This window comes from Mastomys coucha, unplaced genomic scaffold, assembly GCF_008632895.1.
Source record: "Mastomys coucha isolate ucsf_1 unplaced genomic scaffold, UCSF_Mcou_1 pScaffold4, whole genome shotgun sequence".
Taxonomy (NCBI): domain Eukaryota; kingdom Metazoa; phylum Chordata; class Mammalia; order Rodentia; family Muridae; genus Mastomys; species Mastomys coucha.
In genome coordinates this window covers 42020513-42030899 of record NW_022196910.1, presented here as the reverse complement: position 1 = coordinate 42030899, position 10387 = coordinate 42020513, and the positions used below count along the sequence as shown (strand labels likewise).

General features: G+C 38.9%; 1 non-coding gene across 1 annotated transcript; it reads right to left on the bottom strand.

Moving 5' to 3' along the window:
• Positions 1 to 972: 972 nt before the first annotated feature.
• LOC116076653 lies at positions 973 to 1079 on the bottom strand. The gene has a single exon (XR_004113052.1). It is a non-coding gene; the product is annotated as a U6 spliceosomal RNA (small nuclear RNA).
• Between the last annotated feature and the right edge of the window lie 9308 nt (positions 1080 to 10387).

Here is a 10387-nt window from a genome sequence, read left to right as displayed (position 1 = left end):
ATATCTTTATTAATTCTTCAGCCCCTGGTGCTTCCGTAGCTCATGAAACATTGTGAAAGAGGAGGCAGAAAAAAAAGGCAGGAGACAGAATATGGGAGGAGTGCAGTGAAATATCTTTCAAACATGTCGTGGTTATTGTATATATGAATCCACAGGAACTGTAATTACTTATATAAAACCTGTGTAAGAGCTAGCTGCACAAACTTCTAGCATAGATGGAGAGGTGGTCTCTAGGCTGCTTCCCTGACTGGGGAACTATTGTCAGTTTATAGGTTTTTTTTTATTTATATGGCAATACAACTGACCTTTATTCTTGTAGATTTTATATAAAAATAATTTTTCTAAAGCTGCACAAATTAGAAAATTTATGTTGTTTAAAAAGTATGTCTCTGACACAGCAAAATCCAGCATTTCTCTAAGAGATATCTCAAGACTTTCTTAGGCAGGAAAAGCATTACTGTAGCACAAACCTAAGCAAATGAAGTCATTTTATTAAATGACCTCAGCTACTCATTTTCTGGGTCTCTTCAGATAATTCTTTTTTTTTTTTTATTGTGCATTGGTGTTTTGCTTACATGTATGTCTGTGTGATGGTATTATATCCTCTGGAACTGGAGTTACAGACAGTTGTAAGCTGCCATGTGGGTGCTGGGAATTAAACCAGTGTTCTCTGGAAGAGCAGCCAGTGTTCTTAACCTCTGAGCCACCTCTCTATCCTCCTGGGTCTCTTCTGAATCAACATTTGAGACCACAGACCAAGTAAAGAATGAGATTTTGATTGTTGCATAGACAAAATGACTCTAAAAAGGTCCTCAACTCACTCACTGTTAAGCATTCCTCTTACCAAAAAAGGCAAGAGAAGAATGACAGAAGAATCATGAATTAGCACCAGGCCAAAATTAATTCAATTAGGCAAGGAAATAAATTGATTTACACAGTCTTTGGCAGGCATGGTAGAACACACATTTGATAAAAAATATGGAACACTTCATGAATTTTCGTGTCATCCTTGCACAGGGGCCATGGTAATCTTCTCTGTATCGTTCCAATTTTAGTATATGTGCTGCTGAAGCGAGCACAGTTTATAGTTTCTGTGAGAAGGAGAAATCATTCTTCCTCATTGGCATGGCTGCTAAAGGCTTCCTGTATGTGCTCCAGTGTATGTCACTATTCCTTTGTACATATCAGCAGTCTGAATTTGTCTAAACAAGCTATTAAAAAAAGAAAAGTTTGCAGGTACTGGAAGGGGAATGTTTTAGGGAGAAAAAGGAGTAGTTTGAGGGTGTGAAATGTGCACAGATGAAATAATATTTCATTATGTATGTGTATGAAGTTCTCAAAGAATAAATAAAATAATACCCTATAGTTAGTCATATATTTTATTCATTTTTTTCTAAGAGAACCCTTATGTGTCTTCAGTAAACTATGCAATCAGTCTGTATCCATTGAAGGGTTGGGTAGATTTTTTGTTCAAGTTACAGAGAAGGCAAGGAAGCACCCATGAATACAACTGTTTTGATTCTCTTTGAAATGCTGGTAGTCATTCTTATGTTAAGTCTACTGTCTTATTTTTCCAAGCTTACCTGTAACCTCCTATTTGGAGGTGAGGAGAGCTCATAACTTTGGGTTTGGGGCAGTCTTGACTTTTATATTGCAAAGGTCATGTTGTATGAGTCTGCTAGACATTTTTGTACCTTTTACTTTCTGATCTACTTTCCTTAAATTCTTTTGTATAGAAATGGGTTTGTGCACTAAAGAATTGAAGACCATAAGGACACTGACTCAGATGTTTTATTAATAACTAGAGTAAACTGCCACACTTGGATGTAGGGACATCTTGGTTCCTTTAGTTCTGTTAGTATCATCTTGATGGATAAATGTCCCAGAAAGAACATGCCATTTCTAGTCCATGGACAAATAAGAAATAAAGAATATTAGATATAAAATAATTAACTTTTATAATATTATTAAACATATTTATGTAGTAAAGGTAAAGTGAAGTAGCATTCCACAAGGAGAACCCTTAGGAAGACTCAGAGTTTGCTCTTCGATTATGTCATGGTAATTGACAATCAACAATTGATTACATGTAGTCTGAATAATTTTCCTTTAAATATATGACTTGTCAATTCATTTAATCTTTTTTTCTTTTTCTGTATATTACCCATATAGCCAGAAAAATCTTAGTTTCAAACATTCTCAAACTCTCTTTTATCAACATGTGAAAATGTTAATATAATTGGAAAAATTTAATGGCTTGATAAAGATATGGGTACATTCTTATTTTCTCATGTGATTATTTATGTAGACTCACATCTAACCAAACAAAAGTTTCAGTTTGGGGGAAAATCAATATTAACATCTTCTAAGATTGTTAAAAAAATAATGAAAATGCAGCACTTAAGCTCAGGAGGCAGTTCAAAGTTTATTTCTGAAAAATGTTCAGTACTATCATTTAGATGTTCATAGTGATATTTATTTTTAACACCACTGACCACTCTTTAACTGGACATGTCCTGTAAAATGTTCATTGCTTTAGAAATCCTGGGAAAGAATTTGACACGTGGAGATTTCCACAGATAGGGAAGATGTGAAGACTAATCAAGTATATCAGTGAACAGATCTTAATTTACACAGTGATTAAGAAATCAGTCTTTGGAATTAGACTTGGAAGTTAACGTCTACTTCTGCCACTTATCGACTGTAGAGCCTTGGGCAGGTTTGTAAACCTCATGGTATCTCAGTTCCCACAACTGTAAAACAAGAATGAAAATAAGATCATTTTCAGTTTCATTTCTGTGAAGATTAAGTGGGCAAACAACATCTTTATCGAATAGTAATCACTCAGATGCTGCTTAATGCTACACCACTCTTAACACTATGTCATCTTTGATGCTCTTATTCTTGTTCACACTCCTTGGTTAGCCATTGAGATGAGTGAGCTGTCTTATTTCTAGCTAATTTCAAAACTCTAGGACTTTGAATAACAAATAGGAAGCCAAAGACTTGTGGTTAAGCTTTTGATTACTATAGACTATAGATGTCCAAGATGAGATCAAACAGTATAGCATAAAAGGGGGTTCCCAGTGCATTAAACATTGCATCAGTGTGTTGTCTTTATAGTTCTTTACTTCTCTGAACATTTCTTCTATTTTTCTCTGCGAGAGACGATAGGTAAATAAAAGATTTCTGAAAATTGTTGCCTCCTTTGGGTATCAGGTGAAGAATCAATCTCTTGCAATGGAAAAGACTTACTTAGTTCTGCTCATTTCTCCAAGACATATTGTGATCATGATCCAGTCAAACTGCCAAAGTGCACATTGTGCTTCCATTTATTGAACCACTGCCTGTGCTGATAGGGAAAAAAAGACTCCTCCCACGATGATAGGTTACGTCAGTCTGGAAACCAGTGGCAGCTCACCTCCTAACAAGATTCCTCATACTTTCCTTTAAATAGCCTTGATTCGTTTTGGCTGTTAAATTCATTACAAAGTCCATTCTGGGTCTTCTGGCTGCACATGATGTATCCAAATTCAGAAGTGAATGAAGGGTAAAGTGGTGGACTAGTGTGACTGCAGGCTGACTAAATTGAACCTATTTGCCCTCCATCATTTCTGTGTCAGCATCACTATACCAAAGTGGATTCTGTGAAGCTGATTGAATCACCAAATCTAGAAGCTTAATAAGCTGCTGAAATGTAAATACTGACCTGGGAAATTTTGCACGGCTCATGAAGGCAAGACTTTGGACTCTGTGATTGTACTGCATAGCTTTACCAAAACAGCCAGTAAATGTTTACAAATCCATTTGATCCACTCAGTTTGCCTGCTCACAATGTAGGTGGATTGAAAGTATTTCAGTAACAAATTAACTCTTTCAGGGATAGTGGCAGGACAAGAAGGAAGCAATGCCTTCAGGATGCAGATCTGCTCTGGGCATTGGTTTTAAGGATGGCTGATGCACAGTTTTCCAAGTGTTTTCTTTAGTCATTATAGTATCAGCTCAAAATATGAGGCACTTTCTGCCAATGAGTCTTGTAAATAGTTTGGGTTAGGAAAGAAATTGAAGGGAGAGTGGAGAAAAAAGAATATGAGTGCTTTGTGCTATGAATGCTGTGTATTTCCACCTGAAATCTGTAAATACAATATAGATTTTCCTGGTATTGAGTTAGATTTGGCAGATTCTTCATTTCATTGATCTTGAGGGTAATAATATTTATCATTGTGTAATCCTTCGTAGAAGCAAAAATACTAACTGAGGAGACATTCCCATTATTCATGTCCTTTTGTTATTGTGCTATTATCTTCATGTTTGTTTTGTCTGACTGTTTCGACAAAGAGAGAATGAACAGAGGAAAAAAAATGTAGAATTCGAAATGGTGAGTGGGGTGTGTACTCTAGAAAATGATAAATGCATATGCAATTTTTCACTTTGGATTAGAGGCAAAGTTCACATTCAAACCAAAAATATAATTAGTTATAACGACAGCCTATTTTTGTTTAGATCACTTTAAATTTCAAAGTGTGCTGTTAAATGCATGAATTCTTTCTTTTCATCTCTTCTTCTGTGTATCTTGGCTTCAAGTAAGGACCTCCAGGATGGAACAGAGGGAATCTTTATAAAGCAGTAATCAAGCATGATGAATATAATTGGGAGGGCAGATCTGGTTTGAGATATGCTTTTCATAGTCCTCAGGTGTACTTTTAGTATCTGGAGATGCTCAGCCCACACCCCGGGTGCCTGGCAGTCTAATGCCTTTTTACTCTCTCATCCTCCATTTCAGACAATAGCAGAGCTCTGAGTAGGGCATTACGAGGGGTCAGAGTGACACACTTAAACACACACCACTTCTAAGGGGGCACTCTTTAGAGTTGTACTAGTTCACTCATCCAGAAATGCCTCCAATATTAGTAGTGGGACTTGGAACGAGTGTGAACTAATAGGTCCACTGGTCACTTCAATAACATCTGTCTAGATGACCTGGGTTCACTTGCTAGACCTGAATCTGAGATCACTATCTAATTCTATGTCTGAGCCTCACCTTAACCTCAGTCTGAAATTTGATTATTCATGGCATTCAGTTCCATCCTTGTACTTTAATTGATAACAATTAGAAGACACATGTATTTGGATAGTGGGCATACTGGCAAAACCTTGGGAATTTAAGGGAAGGAGAAAGGAAGTTATTAATGCTGTGTGCCTTTCTAATCTAGTACTTGAGCATGTGTGTATGGTTCACATGCTTATATGCATGTGCATGTGCCTGAAGGGCAGAGGTCAATGTTGGATGCCATTACTCTGCAGCTGCCTACTTTGTGATTGAGACAAGGGTTCTCACTGGCTTGGAGCTTGCTGAGTGGGTGGACAGATGGCCAGGCATCCTACTACCTCTATTTTATAAGTATTATAAGTATTTATATACCAGTATTATAACAATGCACAACCACCCTGGCTCTTTTACACAAGTTATGGGAACTGAACAAAGAGTCTTGATTTTGTGAGCCAATCACTTTACCAAATAAGCTATCTCTCTAGCCCTCCAGTCTTTAAATTAAAGGAAAAATGTTCCCATGAAGGTGCACATAGGGCGAGTAAGCCTACAATGATGAATAGTTATGGCTGTGCCGTGCAGACTCCCTTTCACAAAAGGACTTTGTTTTAGTCCACTGTCCATGGGCAGACCGTGAGCACTACCTCAGCAGCAAAGAACAAGCCATGCATCCAAAACTACCTGCATTGTCAGTCACCACCAACGCTTGCTGCAAGCTTCCCACTTTGGCACAGCACAGAGCAAGCTGTGACAAACCTTACTTGAATCAGGTCTCCCTGATGTTGACCTACTTTGTAATGTGGCTTCTCTCTCTGCCCAGCCCTACATCCCAAGAGTGTTATCAGTACACAACATTCCTTTTCAGAGTTAGCTTCCCAAAGAGCCTAACCCAGAGACACATTTAGTAGCTGCTTGAATTCAGTGAGGGATTGGTAATATGCCCCAATTTGAAAGGTGAAGAAGGCACAGATTTAGATCCTTTGTTTAAAGACCATATGCCTCTTTAGTTGCATCAAATTTAGCTTTTAAAATATATTATTTTAGAGAAGTAGCATGATAGAATTATTGCTAAATATTATTTAATGAATTCCACAAATGTCTACAACTTAAAAGTATGTTATTTTTAGAGGCCACAGTTAAGAAGGCCTTGTGCTGGGGTGATGGCCCAATGGGTAAGAATGCTTACTGTGCAAACACAAGGAACTGCATTTAGATCTTCAGTTCTCACATAAAGTCAGGTATGGCCATACATACCTGTAACTCTAGATCTGTCCTTGGCAGAGACAGAGGGACCTCAGGGGCTTGCTGCCCATTCATCTAAGCCAAAATAATGAGCTCTAGATTCACTGAGAGACCCTGCCCTGAGACTGAAAGAGCATCACACCCAATGTCCTCTAATCTCTGCACATTGTGTGTAACCACCATGTGCCTATCCTTCAGATACATACAAAGAGAGGGGAGCAGATTTAACCCGCTCGCAAGGAAAAGGGATGAACACGGTAGAAGGTTGCTAGAACAGTAGTATAGATACCATCAATGGCATATCTTGTGTAACATAATTATTTATAGACAGAGAAAAAGACCTTAGAGGTAAGTATAATGGGGATCTCACACCCTGTTGTGTGTGTGTGTGTGTGTATAAATGTATGTATGAACATTTGTGTATGTACATGTGGAAGCCAGACATTGAGGTCCAGTATCCTTCTCAATCCCTCCCCACTTTATTTCGTGAAGGAGGGTTTCTCCTTGAATGTGGCCAATTAGTTATATTGGCTAGCCAGCAAGCTCCAGTAATCCAGCTGCCATTGCTTTCTCATATGACCATTATAATTAGGTGCTGTTGTGCCAAGCATCTACATGGGTGCTGGGGATCTGAGAAGGACTTTACCAAGAAAGCCATCTCTCTAGCTCCAGGAACATCTTTGGTTGTTCTTATTTTTTTTTTTTTTTAACGTATCCACAGTCTGCCTTTCTTTGTTCAAGAGCTATCATTTGTAGATTGGTTTTTCTAACTAGGAATCAAGTTCTTTAAGGGTATTGTCTTAGTTTGGAAAAGTTGAAACGAAGATGTAAATTCACGGATAACTCTGATTTGTTTTCAAGGAAATACATAGAGAATACTGGTGGGACAATAGAGAAGGAATAAAGGAACAGTTAAAACATTGCCCATTTATTTGGTTCTTTAAGTGGCCACTCCTCTGTCTTAGTACTGTCCCTTCAAAGGATCTCTGGAGTTTTTATAAATGCTCTTCTAGTAGTCACTGTTTGAGAGCGGTGGTGTTATAGCATCTGCGTTATAGCAGGGTACATAGGCATAGGGGTTGCTACTTTCTGGCACTTCCAGACTGCTATGCTCTGGTCAAGTTGATTTGTAGCATACTTGCTCAGGCTCAGAGATGCAGATAGTTGCAGGTAGTGGTTGGAACACAACAAACTGGTGAGATTCAAAACATGGGGGAGAGGAGTGCCATCCTCATTGGCCACTGCAACCTGGAATGTTTTATTTTTGTTTCCTTCTTGGCATCAGGCATGATAAATTGCATGGACGGATTCGTATTCACTGTGTCCTGACTTCCTTTACCCTGAGCCAAGCTGTCCTAAGTGGTTCTTGTATTTGAGGGTCCCAGACTTGGAGGCTGGAGAAGATAAATGTTCAGGCTCAGGTCATCTCTTGTTTCTGGAGGAAAGAGAAAGAGAGAAGGTGAAGCACACTTAGGCTCAATTCTTCAAGATTAATTTAATACTCTGTTTTTCTGATAAGCTCCAAATTAAAGCTGGAAATTGCCTTGTGCAATTCAGCAAGGTGCATACACAAGAAGGGAGAGCAGGATTCTGATGAAGGTTTTATTTGCTGACACTTCTTAACAATTTATGTTCAAGTGCTATTTTGCTAATTAATGGCTGCTCAAGAAATGCCATGTGTCAGCAATGAATCACTTACTTTAGTCGCTCTTCAATGGTTCTATGGATAATGAACAAGGACAAGTCATATAATTAAAGCTGAAAATAGCTTGGCTTTGGGACAGAGGCCTGTCAATAGGGGAAGGATATATTTGTCAGTATCCATGCCAGACTGTGAACAGTTAAACTAGCCAAAGGCATAAGAAGGACTTCCCTGACACATCTCAGTACATCTGAGTAATGGAGCTGGGAGGCCTAGCTCCAGGAACCTTTAAAGCCAGGGAGGAAAATCGGACTTTTTAATCTCTCCTCTGAATCGTTCCTTTGCTTCTTTTATTCTGACACACTATCTTTTCTGTGGGGCTGGGCTATGGATACTGGCTTTTTCCAGAACACAGCTAACATTACACCTCTGTGCTAGAGAACAGGGAGATCATCTTTTTTTCACTTTGGTTTGCAGTAGAGGAGTCCACTCCTTCAGCAAGCATTGCATCTGCAAGCTGATCAACTGTGAATAAGAAGCTATTGGGAAAAGATTGCTATCGTGTGAAACATGCACACATTTTTTTTCTTGTCATTATTTCCTGAAATATAGTACAGCAATGGTTGATTTATGACATATTAAGTAGATATGAATTAAAGTGTATAAGAGAATTGTAAAGGTTACACACAAACACTAGGGCCTTTCATAGGAAGGACCTGAGCATCTATTGTGTTTGGTGTTACTGAAGTACATTGAAACAAAGCCCTGGGTGATGTAGAGAGATGATTGCACTTGAAGGGAACAATACCTAGACTTGGGAATGATAGAATGGAAGTGGGCCCCAGTTTTCAGTCACATGGTCCTGAGTGAAGAATTCTCAGAATGGGCAGATGCTATTGTAGGCAAACAGGACAAAGGATGGGCAAGAATATTCCAAGTGAACAGTCTTTGTTGAAACTGCCATTGTAATACTGGAAGAGGGTAAGCCAGGTAAACATGGCGAGGCAGGATGGCCTTGAACATGAATTTGATCAGTGGGTACACAGAGAGGAAGGGGTGGTCCAGACAAATGCAGAGCGAATAAGGTGCTGATTCTACATCAGGGCTCTGGGAAGACTGGTCTTTTTGGAAGCAGAATGAAAATAGAGGACAAAAGGATATGTTTAGCTGTAAATGCTAAACATGGGAATAACAACGGAACTTGAGTTAGAGAATAATTTAAGTCAATAATAATGGTATTGATAACAAATATTTCTTATAACACGTATTATCAGACAAGGGATAAATACTGTAAGTGCTTTATAATAATTCTAATTCATTTAGTCCTCGCACCTACTCTGCAAGTATAATCATCTCTCTCTCTCCCTCTCTCTCTCTCTCTCCCTCTCTCTCTCTCTCTCCCTCTCTTTCTCTCTCTCTCCCTCTCTCTCTCTCTCTCTCTGTGTATGTATGTGTATGTGAGTGTATATGTATTCATGTTACATACATGTGTGTGTATCCATGCATGAGCACAGAGGCCAGAGAAGGGTGCCTATCTTCTATTATTCTTCACCTTATTGTTTTGAGAGGGAATCTATCACTAAATCTGAAACTCACTATTTTTTCATTAGGCTGGAGGCTAATGAACTTCAGGCATCTTCCTGCATCTAACCTGCCTCCTTCTTTAGAGTTATAGATTTGTGAGCATGGGCACACCCAGAGTTTTAGGTGGATGCTGAGAGCAGATGCTCAGACCCGCACCTGGCACAGCATGTGCTGCTGTGCACAGAGCCATCTTCCCAGTCCCCATTGTTTCAAAGAGAAGAAAACAGAACCCAAGTCTTACACAGTAAAGACCATACAGGTGAGGGCAGCAATCCAGCTCTAAAGCCTTTCCATCTCTCTGATAACAGCCAAAGATGCTGTGCCTTGGGCTTTAAGTTCGGTTAACTTCTGATATGCAAGTTTTATACGCTAGAAACACCTATTTACAGCAAATTGAGCTTCATAACCACCTGTTTAAAAATAGAGCAGTTATTTATTTGTGTTCATATTTTATTTCTGAAGCCAATAAGGTTCACACTTCCATTTCTTACCATAAGCAATTTTTATTAATTTATTTGGCTGGAAAGAGGCTAGAGCTTAGGCTACGGCTCAGAATTCCTGAGTCTGGTTGGTGTTTTGAGTCATTGCTTAGCCACGAACATTGCTGGGGCAGCTACCATCATAGTGCTGGCTTGTGAAAATAGAATACAGGTGGTTTAGGAGGCTGTGAGGTGCAGGAGGGATGGAGGGAGGAAGGGAGATCACATAGAGTAGGAACTTGGAGGCAGGAGCTGATGCAGAGGCCGTGGAGGGTGCTGCTTGCTGGATTGCTTCGCTGGCTTGCTCAGCTTTCTTTCTTTCTTTTTTTATTTTTTTAAAACTTTTATTGCATTATGATGAGAAAAGTTACATGATTTCAATTTATCTGA